Raw genomic sequence first — 12,632 nt, 5'->3', positions numbered from 1 at the left:
CATAGCTGCTGTTCATATTATTAGCAAGCAGTAGATGATAATGTGCATTTTCAGATGTACTGGAGCAGAAGGTTATGGAATGTATTACGTGTATGCCTGGCTAAAGAGCTAAAACTCTTTAAACTACATTTAAGCTGGGAGAGTGTATCTGAGCCCCGAACACTGTTCAAAGTTTTGTGATTTCAAAGAGTGTGACATATTGTAGCATGTTAGAAGACAAGTTGGATACATGGGAGCTAAACCATTTAGGGCCTTGTATGTGAGTAGCAGTAGTTTGTAATCGATTCTAAACTTAACAGGTAGCCAGTGTAGGGATGATAAAATATTGGGGTTATATGATCATATTTTCTTGACCTGGTAAGAACTCTGGTGGCTGCATGTTGGACTAACTGTAGCTTGTTTATTTTAGATGCAGGACAACCACCTAGTAATGCATTACAATAGTCCAGTCTGGAGGTGATTCATGAATGCATGAATTAGCTTTTCTGCATCAGATACACATAAGATGTTTATTGGCTTGGCAATATTTCTAAGGTCTAAGGTGTTTTTGTAATATGGGCGATATGATTTTCAAAAGACTTGCTACTGTCTAATATAACAGCAAGGTCTTTCACTGCCGAGCTAGTAGTAACAGTACATCTGTCTAAATGCAAGGAGTATTGTGAGAGTACTTACTTTTTTTGGACTGAATAGTAATATCTTTCTTATCAGAATTTAATAATTTAGGTCATAATTTTATATGACCCATATTTCACTGCCATTACACCGGCTAGTTCCCCTTTTAATTTTACAAAATGGTATTGATCAGACAGGTAGGATCTAAACCATCTTAATGCCTGTCCCTGAATACCTGTGAAATTTTGTCATAATCTATAGGAGTCATGATGCATAGTGTCGAATGCAGTGCTAAAATCAAGAAAAACTGATAGTGAGATCCAGCCTTGGTCTAAAACTAAAAACAAGTCATTTGTGATTTTAACTAGCACAGTTTCTGTACAATGGTGTGACCTGAAACTTGACTGAAGATCCACAATTTTGTTCTTGATTCATTTCAAGACCATTTTTTTCAGTGAAGAAATTCATAAAGTCCTCACTACTAAACTGTGATTAAATACTCTTTTCAGATTCTGGTTACCTCTGAATGTTTCTTTTGCCCTGCATGATTTTACACATTGCGCTGCTGCTACATGACTGCCTGAATGGATAACTTTATAAATAAACAGGTGTACAGGTGTTTCTATTAAATTGGACAGTGATTGTACACAAATTCTCTAGAGCATTAACACTGCAGTGCCCGAGCCTGAAATACTGTAGCCTACGATGGAGGAAAACCCTGACCACATCCCGCTACCCGCACACCCATGACCAGTGGTCTGACCTGCAGGATTTGTTTTAAGTAGCTACTCGCTCTGCCTCACTAACATACGATTTCTTCTTAGAAGAATTAACATCATACTTGAGGAAACATGCAGAGGTCAGCACGTCCTGTGGTCATCATAATGGCCATTTTCTTTCATATGAATCTAATGTTAGATCGGAAGAATGAAGGATTTTTATTGTATAGGTGAATAAATGTGTCCTGCATGTCTAGTTAGGCTTTAGTTAGCTAAGTAAGCTAACGTAATGAGTAACTCTGGAGCAGCAGTCTATATTAACATTACTGATGTTATACAGCAACACAATAACACAATAGATCAACTTTTATTCTTCATATTCACCAAGTAACATTTCTTTTTCATAGCTTCTTTCTTTTAATGTAAAGCAGAATAAGATTACTGCCAAATACCCCAATTGTCCATCACACACCAAAGCATTAGTTACTAAATACTGAAATATTGACTAGTGCTGAATCTGAACTTTTTTCTTCTGAATCTGTAGAGCAGCAAGTTTCTGTTAAAGTCAATCTGCTTAGATCCTCTCTGGTCATTTGTTTAAAACTTGTTTATTCCCAGGACACAGGCGTGTCCAGCACACCTTAGTTATTCTGTATGAGTTACCAAGTCAGACTGTCCTGCTATAGTACTTAATATTTTCTTCTGCTGTCTGTATATGTTTCATTTTTAAGCACTTTATGTAGGAAACAATTTACAAGCCACAGACCCGGTCTTTATATAATGGTCCTTTTTCTTGTGTAGTGTCCATGCACAAATACCTGTGCCCTGTGAACACTGGCACACACACACACACACACATTTCAACATCTGTGTAGTAAAGTGTTTTATCAGGTTTTAATTTATTTCTATATTATCTATAACATAAATCCTAACAGGAAAACTTCATTGTTCTCAAGGCCTGCTATTTTCCAGCCCCCATGTTCCCCTTGTGTGCCTTGACTACCCAGAATAACGTTAATTGATATCTGTATCATGTTCATGTCTAAGACCTTGTATTAACAGGCATGTGTGAGTAGAGTGACAGATTCTTCTCACATAAAATGAATAGTTAATTACATAATGTGATACAGTAGTAGGAAAATAGCCATCTGGATAAAAAGATGTGATTTTACAATCAGATATTCCTATTTTATATTTATTTTGTTTATTTTTTTGGAAAAACACTGTGAGCATTTTTACCCATGTTAGGGAAATTTAGAATTAATTATTTTTATTGTTTTTATTGCATTGTTGTTGTTTTGGAAATTTATTAGCTGCTATTTTACACCATGTATCCTGTAATAGGAGAACTTTATTTTCCTGTATTTTTGCTTGTAGCTCAACTTTCTGATGGGAAGGAGAACACCAAGACAGGTAGTGAGTCCTGCATCTTCTACTAAAAAAATGAAGGAATACAATTAGTAGTAAAAAGAGTAGAAATGTAGGATAAAGCAATTAAAACAAATTCCATCAGCAGCATTTGAATGAATCTTGAATCTGTCCTGGTTTTTAGGCCCACTGTAACAACACCCTTAGTTATCTCCAGTGCATTCTCAAATTCTATTTGTGCTCTGCTTTACAGAGTCTCCTGCTTCTGAGGAAGGGAAGGAGATTCCATCACCTTCTTGTGTGAGTCCTGGACTGATGATGGAGAGCTCAGGGAGTGTCTGCTCAGGTGATGCTGAGCAACCTCCCTGCAGTAGTGTGGAGGTAAAACGTTGAACTCTACTGCATCTTTAATTCTTAAGTGAAGATGCTCCTGTTTTCTCTGGAATAGACAGTCTGGGATAGGCTGAGGTAACTAATATTTATTTTATAGAAGGAAGATTCCAGCTTTGAGCCAGAAATGCCCCAGTCCAGCGAAGAGTGCACTGTTTTTCTCCCAGAAATTACAACACCAGCTGATGTGAGATCTGGACTGAAGAGGAAACACTCAGGGAGTGATGCTGGGCAACCTCCCTGCAAACGTTTTAAGGTGAAACGTCCACTACATCATTAATCCTTGAGAGAAGATGCCCGTTTTCTTGATTTCTGTTATATTCACATTAAGAGAACATATAGATAGAATAAATAAACCCGAACAGATAGATCATGAGATCCAATATTCCATTCACAGAAAGAAGAGAAAGAGATCGAGTTACTTGTCAAAGCCCTGGAGGAGCTGAGGCTGGAGGACAGTGTAAAGACCCATTTAGAAACATTTGGTAAGTTAACAAAAAATAAATAATTAAATAATAAAATCAAACCTTCACATGCATGCAGATATCACTTCTAAGTACAATGCACAGTGTGAAATGTGATATCTGCTCTGAAAGTGTATTATATTTGTTGGTCTTTGAGAGCTGTTTCCAGAGAAATGTCCATCATTGTATTTAGAAGCTGTTTCACATTTCACAAAGCTGATCCACATTTAATAAGGAATTCCTCTATATGTAATCAAACCTGCATTTTTTTCACCAAGACAAGCCTAGAACTGGGTGCAGAGTCAAGTTTTGGGCCAATTATGAAAAAGCCCTTTTGTCATGTACAGTACATTTTCCATAATTTGCTATTATTTTCTATTTTGCACTGCATTTGTTCTCTCCTTTACAGAGTCTCCTGCTTCTGAAGGGATGACACAAAGTCCATCAGCAGTAAAAGCAAGATCTGGGAGGAAAAGAAAGACTCCACTGAGTACCTGCTCAAGTTTTGAACTTCCCTGCAAGCGTGCTAAGGTGAAGTGTTGGGCTCTACTACAAAAACTCTGGGCATTCATATTAGTTAATTAAATTCACCACTAACAAGCATTCAGTTAATATTTTACACTGGCTCTGTCATAATCAGAAATATGATGTCATTCATGAAACTGATGTTAATCTGAATCACAGCTAAACATTAAACTATTCTTTTTGTGTGAATTAATGACACTATAAAACTGAAGCTCAGTTGTTTTTCCCCTCTAGCTTCACCATGGTTAGCACCCGGAAGACATCATCCCATCATTTTCCAGACTCCTGGACCATCTGCCTTAATTTAAAATCTTTTTTAAAAATCTTTTTTAATTAAAAACAAATAAAGAAATTACTTTGTAATGACAAAAAAGTTGTATCTATCTATGTTGCCACAAGTTTCTAATTTCTGCAGACAAATGAGAGAATGAGAGATTTGGTGGGGAACAAGAAACTCTCACTAATCATCAGATAACAAAAACACCTTTTTAAAAAGCAAATAAGAAAATGTGATTCATCAGACCAGGTCACCTTCTTACATTGCTCCGTGGTCCAGTTCTGATGCTCACATGCTCATTGTCAGTGCTTTCAGCGGTGCACAGGGGTCAGCATGGTCACCCTGACTGGTCTGTGGCTATGCAGCCCCATATGCAACAAACTGCTCTGTGTATTCTGACACCTTACTATCAGAACCAGCATTAACTTCTTCAGCAATTTGAGCAACTGTAGCTTGTCTGTTGGATCTGACCACACAGGCCAGCCTTCGCTCCCCACGTGCATCAAGGGCCTTGGCTGCCCATGACCCTATTGCCGGTTCACCACACTTCCTTCCTTGGACCACTTTTGATAGATACTGACCACTGCAGACCAGGAACACCCCACAAGAGCTGCAGTTTTGGAGATGCTCTGATCCAGTCGTCTAGCCATCACAATTTGGCCCTTCATCAATCTCGCTCAAATCCTTACTCTTATCCATTTTTCCTGCTTCTAACACACAAACTTTGAGGACAAAATGTTCACTTGCCTAATATATCCCACCCACTAACAGGTGCCATGATGAGATTATCAGTGTTCACCTGTCAGTGGTCATAATGTTATGGCTGATCTTTGTGTGTGTCTATATATATATATATATATATATATATATATATATATATATACACCAGAAGCAGCAACAGATGACTTTAATGTCCTCATGGATGAAAAGAAAGAAAGGAGATGTGAGTTGGTTGATTCAGTAAATTAGCTCAGGTCAGGATAATCATATTTTCTGTCTACACCTGTTGATGTTAGCCTACCGTTGACTGAGCTAAGGTAAACATACACTGTTATTGCTAGGCAACTTCAGACAGTTAGCTAAATATTTAATGTAGATTAGAAGATTCTGTGTAGCATGAACACAAGTTCACTTTAAACCGTGTATTTTCTGTCAGCAGTGTATGACAAGCAGACTCTGGATGTTAGTTTAATGTTAAACTCAATATGATCATAACTCGGTCATTTTCATATCAGAGGACAGATGAGGTGGAGCTGCTTCAGAACAGAGAGGGTGAGACAGGGAGAAGCAGTAGCAGCACAATGGTACAGGTAGGTTATGTGCTGTATGAAGGACCAGGTGATTTTGGTTTGTTGGAGATAAAAGGGAAGAAGTGTACATGATAAGTAGTGAATACAGTTTGAATATTATCAAATTAAATGCTGTTCTTGTAGAAGCCAAAGTGTGTGTTTAGATGTTTAGAATATTTTGTTAACATGGTCACATCATCACATGGGTATGGTTTCATATTATTTACCTGCTCACTTGTGTAGTGGGAAAGAAGCAAAGGGTCAGGCCCTGATATTTTTATTGACCGTTTCCATATAGTTTTAGTTCTGATGAACTTTTGTTTATTTTTATTTGTGTCAGAGGACATAATAGGTGAATTGGCTTCAAGACAGGGAGGATGAGACAGGGAGTAGCAGCTCAGAGTTGCAGGTATGTGCTGTGTAACGGGTCATATAATTTAATTTAATTATATCTCATGTCAGAAACAGGCTAGCACATTTTCATCTTTCATATGAGAGACCTGAGGGGACAGGTGCAAGTGAAGAAGTGCAGGCAGACAAGCAGGAAGCTGAACCCAACCATGCTAACCCAAAGCTCATTGCAGTGCAGCAGCTCACCAGCAAAACACTACGGTTCCAAGAAAAGTGGTACCGTGAATTTCCTAGGCTCCACTACAGTCCAGGAGTCAATGGAATGCTATGTTTTTTTCTGTGCTCAAGCTTTTGGGCATGAAAAATCAAATGTGTCAAAGAATGCATATCCAGCTTTTGTCAAAACTGGTTTCTGAAACTGGAAAAAGGCAACTCAAAAATTTGCAGAACCTGCAAATGCACACAAAGGTCCAAAGCAATACACCCGAAGTTGCCGTCACTACCCACTGCCAAAAAACAAAACCAGTAGATGTCCAGTTATCTTCAGCCAAAGCTGCACAGCAACAAGAATCAAGACGGTGTCTCATGAAAACTGTGGGCTCGGTTTGGTGGATGTGTCTCTGATAAATGTCTTGTGCAACAAGTGATTTATTTTCCATTTTCAGGTACAGCGGTTAGTTTGAAATAAAAGTTTGTTTAACAGAGGAAATTGAGTCTCACATTACTTCAATTTTATTCACACACAAAACATTAACGGTGAACAGTTTTTACTTTGTGCGCCCAGCCCCCCACCCCCCTTCAAACCAAAGTTACACCCTTGCACAGATGTGGAAGAACTGTCAAGTAGACGTACAGGGAAAGTTTTTGTGCAGAGGTGAAATCATTTGTATCACTGTGTAAACTGGCAGCACAGAAATACCCTGTACTGTCAGCTGATGAAAGGTTCTTGATAATGAGAGAACCGTTCCTATTCGCATCTCCTTTCATTTCAATTTTCTCTGTAAAATTAGGCTCTACATAGTCTTTTTTATTCCAGAGATACCCCATTAATTCAAATGTGTGTTTTGCGCTGTTTTTATCCCACAGAATGATGTAATTTTTTATGCCGTGTAGACACTTGAGCTCCACTGTATCTCCTTCGGATTGAATCAGACCAGAAGGATTCTGCTGGACTTTGCTGCTGAGGGCAGAGTCTATAGTGAGAGAAATAGTGGATAATATTACAGTGAATTCAGATATTCTTAGAAAATTTGAATAGTTTTATCAAAGCCATATTTATTAAGATTGAAATAAAATACCTCATCGTCGAACTGCTGCATTTTTTTTTATTAGGAAAAGTTTAAGATGAAGCATGAGCTCCCTCTTGTGAGTTACTACTCCAACACCCTCATCACCCCAACCACCCACTGACCAGATTCACAAGTATCAAGCTTGCACCATTTAGATTAACAAAATTTCAGTGTCACCCAGAGAATTTTACATTTAACACTTACATTTATCTCACTTGTACATCTGAGCAGTTGAGTGTTAAGGGCCCTGCAATGGTAACTGGGTGAGATCCAACCTTCCAATCAGTAGTTTAATGCCTTAAGCACAGAGCTACCACCGCCTGTCCGCAAGTCTGCAATCTAAATTGCCCCTGGTCTGTCGGTCTGTCTGTGTCTGTGTGTCTGTGTGTACACTCCTTTGAATCAATCTCAACTCTAACTATGATTAAGCATTTACTGATAAATATTACTGAATGGTTATAGAGACAAAATAGTTAATTATAACCACTTTTCAGGGAAGACAATTTTCTCAAGAATCTCAATAAATGTAGTTAATAGAACTCAAAATGAATGGTGATGGGATGTGGCCCAACATAAATTGCATAAACTGTCATCAGCTGGAAGCTGATTATTTTGTGTTCTAATCCAGTTAAAACTGAGCATTTTGCCAATGCTGTTACAGTCTGTTCTTCACTAAAGAAATTAAAACACTTGGCTTATGTACAGTTAGTCTGTAATATCACTTGCATCAATAGGATTGCTTTAAAAAGTCATCCTAACTGGCCTGTTTTATTAGAAGTTATTATGACAGAAAATAGAGCTTGCAGATGATACTGAGAACCTTTAGAGCCTTCCATCCTAAAACTTTCATTTGTTGGTAAAAAATAAATTACAGCTTTAGCTCCGAATATTGCAAACTCCAGAGAATCCTTCTAAAAATGCTAAATACAAATCTCTGTACAGTAATCAACAATTTGACTTTTTTTTTTAATTAAATATCAACACATTTTAATCTGGTTATTATCTTATGATAACATTATAACAAGTATATTAGCATAAACATGTGATTTGTCTTGAAGGTGTCACTGCTGTCAGAGTTGCTGTTATAGAAAAAAAAATCAACAGCTTATGAGAGTTGAACAGTCAAATTTACTTCATGTGCAAAAGACAGCTGTGTTTTAAAACAGATAATAACAGCTGTAGTGGTTGGTGCAGAGCTCAAGAGATGATGAGAACTGGTTGTTAGTTTTTGTAATAAAGAGAAGCACTCACTGGAGCACCTGACCTGCACAATAAAAACAGAATGTGACACCATACTGCCCCCATCAGGCCAAAATCACTGAAAAAAACACAGCACTTACACTGACTACAGTTAGTTAAGCAGTTGGCTTAATGTTAGTATAAAGATAACACTTCCGGGGGACGACTGCAACAATAGTAAATCAAGTATGAAGCAAAAGTAAAGAATGTCACTATTTCTTTGTGGTTATTGGTCAGATGTATACTGTAGAAATGTGTCTAACAGACAGTTATACAGGGATAAATTTGAGGTCTGCATTATACAGTCTGGTGATAAAAGAAAAGACTAGATCTTTACCCAAAAGGATAGAAAATTAAGAACGTGTATGACTTAAAAAACATGGAATAATACAGTTGACAAGGACAGAGAAATGATCATCTTTATTACATTCTTGAATAATAATCAATGGGTTCTTTAGTTTCCTTAATGTTTTAGAAAACATTACACTTTAAAATAAGGATGGTTCATAATAATAATAATAATAATAATAATAATAATAATAATAATAAATCCATCTTTGAATAACAAGATCACGTCACAAACATTTCCTCTTTATGATCTGAGTAAGATTTTCTCCATAATACACAAGTGATTATTGCCCCTGGTTTTATTTACTCAGGGTTTGGACTGCACTGTAAGATGAAGACTCCTCCTTAGCATTACATGCCAACTAACCAATCTGCACAGATTACAGAGTATTACACAGATTACCTCGACCTCTACGAAAAAACATGCAAAAAATCGAAGCCGAATCGTCTAATGCGCAAAGCCTTGCTCTAATAACAGATAGTTGGACCTCGTGGGTAACAGAGTTACCTCACCCTTACTGTTCATTACAGAGCGGATTGGGAAAAAAGAGCGCCGTCCAACCCCGTCTCCTGTAATAAAGTCATACAAGCGCTAATTTTTATCTCTCACTATTTTCAGTACACTATGAATGTGTACAAGTTGATTTTTGCATTTAAGTAAAATAAAGAGAATTGCAACTAAAACCAGCTTTGTTCTTCTTAACATACTTACTGTTCCTGTCACCTAAGCAAAGAATAATGGGGGGAAAAAAAAACAAAAAAAAACCTTTAATTTGCCAAGCCATCCGAACCGAACCGAAAAGAAAACCGTGGTTAAAAACCGCGGTACGTATTGAACCGTGGGTTAACTGTATTGTTGCATCCCTAATGTCTAATCAGGGTTACAAATATGGGAAAACAAAATGAGATAAAATAGACCATGTTCTGAAATTCTTAATTCAATGTTCTTAATTCAAGCAAAATCTCCTGATAAGACACTTACTGGATGAGGTGTTCAGCCATTCTTAAAGCAGCTGAAGAGAATCAGTTCATAAAAAACATCCAGGAAGTTGTAGTGGTGGACCTGCACAGAGAAGAAAAGGTAGAAAAATAAATTAGCTTTACATATTGAAGTCCTGTTTTCTATATTAGCAAAATATTTTATATTTAAACTGTAATTTCTGTAATTTCACACATCGGACCCAGAGAGCTCTGCTTTAATCGATTCCTGATTGGAAGGCGTCCTCAGGAATCGAATCAGGGCCTCGTAGGCCAACTGCACACCAACTGCATCCTGTTAAAACAAATGAAAAAAACAAACAAGTTCTGGTTGTGGATGCTGGCAAGCAGAGTCTGAATATAAGATAGCACACATTATACGTTAAAGCAGAGTGGACTTTACCTGTGCAATAACAGCAGCTGAATAAAGGTTTAACTCACAGCGAACGCCTCGCGGACAGCAGGCACCTTCAGGCCGATGTCAGTCAGCTAAGAAACAAGAGATATAAATGCTTAGTGTATGTTAAACATACAATACACCATTACACCACTGAACAGTGAAGAGGATCGTACCAAATAAAGGACACCTCCATCTCCTCTGGGTTAAGGCACTGATCACTCTCCTGCAAGCCAAATCATTAAATCATTAAAACACACAGTAAATTTTACAGCCTTCCATTCAGGGGAATAGCAGCATATGTAGATACACATCAGATCTGAATCTCTGAATTACCTCAGAGTCGTCCTGATCCCACTCCCAAGTGGAGGTGTACATTGTCCATCTGCAGCCACATACAGGTAAGTACAGGTTACCGTTGTAATGGTTTGCTGTTGAATAAAAATAAATAAATAGTGACAATGCAGACAAATAAAAGTACAACTGACAAAATTCCAAAAGTTACTGTCTACAAAATACACTTCATGACAGTGCAATAAATTTACCACGTAATAATGTGGCACGATGAAAGACGTCTCCACTCGGTTACAGGAGATGAATTCAGTAACCCTCCCAGATTCAGCCTGAAGAGAACAAATTAAAGTGAACACAATTAGTCACTGCAATTAACAAAAGTTTTGTGATGCCTCAATAAATAATCCCTTACCGTATGCCAGAGAAACAGTCCTCTATGGTGGTTTGATAAGGGAATCCCTGCAAATGACAAAAAGCTGAAAGTCAAGATCTATTTCACAAACGCGTGCATCAAATAATCATCAAGCTCAATTCTCTTCCTCAGAGTAATTAAGTCTGTGATTTCTATGTGACTGAAGCAGTGTGTCTTGGTGGTTTTAAACCAACAAAGACGTCTCTGTGAGCCCCTTATCATCCGCAAGGAGTATGTCTTGATGTCCACCGAGTGGAAATAGAGAAACAAAACTAAACATTAGAACTTGTACAGAAAGGTGTTTGTACCTCAGCTGCTGCACTGTAGAATACCTTCAGCTGGGACACAGGTAAAGGGTCTTGGTGTTGTTCATTGAGCAGCAGCTGAATGTTTGGCTCAACAAACTTCACACACAAACACAATTAGTCACTGCAATTAACAAAATTTTACAATGCCACAATGAATAATCCCTTACCTGAATGCCAGTGAATCTCTCCTCATAGCTAGTATAATAACGGAATCCCAGCAAATGACAATTAGATGAAACTCAAGATCTACAACTAGGGCTGCATGATTATGACAAAAATCATAATTGTCGATTATTCCCTTGAAATTGTAATTGTGATTCTTAATTACGATTATCATAATTTACATTAAATGGTGTTTTGAATAGCTTTATACCATTGTTTGAAGCAACTGCATGCCATATTCTATAACAGTTTTTATCTTGGTGACTTTTTGATCCTATTTCTTTGAGGGTGGAGTCATCAGAGTGTATCTCTGAGACTTGATGGTCAATTACCATACTAGTATTTATGGAGCTGAGAACTCCTTTTTCTATTGACAGAACAGCCAAATGATGGAGTCTGTTCTGACCCATTGTTCACCTAAGTCATGTCTGTATTTTAACTTAAATTCTGCATTAGTTGAATAATAGAAAGTCATGATGTTCAGACTGTAATGTCTTAGTGTTTTAACAGATTATATTTTATTTAGATCTATCTTTAGGCTTATTTAATTTAAGGATTTTGTACGTCTTGGGTAGGGAATAATATTCAAAAGGGTCCTTATGTCAGGGGTTTTCAGAATCAAAGACAGTGGGCCTCCTTTTTGACACAACATACATTTGTTAGCCGACTTTTATCAACTGTGTTAACAATAAAAATTAAAATGATCTGAATAATAAGATTGTTGTGTTTTCTGACCATTTTTTTTTTATTGCTGTCCCGCTCAAGGGCTGTAAGGTATTTTAGTCACATGGTGTGAAAGCGGCGCTGCGCAGACCGATAGGTGTATGACATTAAAGTATTGCGAGAGCGGTTCTAGAGCATATTCGAGCGCACACTCTCATGGTATTTGTTTGTGTGTGTGTGTGTGCACAGAGAGATGTCAGACAAAAGTCATGTCTTTTCGGTTCTAATTCTTGATTCTTCTCAGCAACACTTTGCAAACTAGTTGATGTTTCTTTATCAGCGCACATATTACACAAAAATGCTCTTCTAAAAATCACGTCAATTCAAATATACATGAATATGATTCCACATCATCGAGGCGAGCAGCACAATTCGGAACCTCCCCAATACACAATTCATGAGTCTTTGAAATGTGGAGGGGGCATTCCGGAGACCAAAAGCCATGACTGTATACTGGAGGAAGTTGCCCGGGGTAGCAAAGGCA

General features: G+C 37.6%; 1 long non-coding RNA gene across 1 annotated transcript; it reads right to left on the bottom strand.

Annotated features, from left to right (window-relative positions):
- Nucleotides 1-9,655: 9,655 nt before the first annotated feature.
- Nucleotides 9,656-12,153, bottom strand: LOC131359785 (uncharacterized). The gene is made up of 8 exons (XR_009205812.1): nt 11,264-12,153; nt 10,956-11,002; nt 10,795-10,872; nt 10,586-10,680; nt 10,426-10,475; nt 10,256-10,341; nt 10,056-10,147; nt 9,656-9,937 (listed from the first exon to the last, which is right to left on the bottom strand). It is a non-coding gene; the product is annotated as an uncharacterized LOC131359785 (long non-coding RNA).
- Between the last annotated feature and the right edge of the window lie 479 nt (nt 12,154-12,632).

This window comes from Hemibagrus wyckioides, linkage group LG09 (assembly GCF_019097595.1).
Source record: "Hemibagrus wyckioides isolate EC202008001 linkage group LG09, SWU_Hwy_1.0, whole genome shotgun sequence".
NCBI classification, from domain to species: Eukaryota; Metazoa; Chordata; class Actinopteri; order Siluriformes; family Bagridae; genus Hemibagrus; species Hemibagrus wyckioides.
Note: the sequence above shows the minus strand (reverse complement) of the source record. Positions and strands in the feature narration are given on the sequence as shown.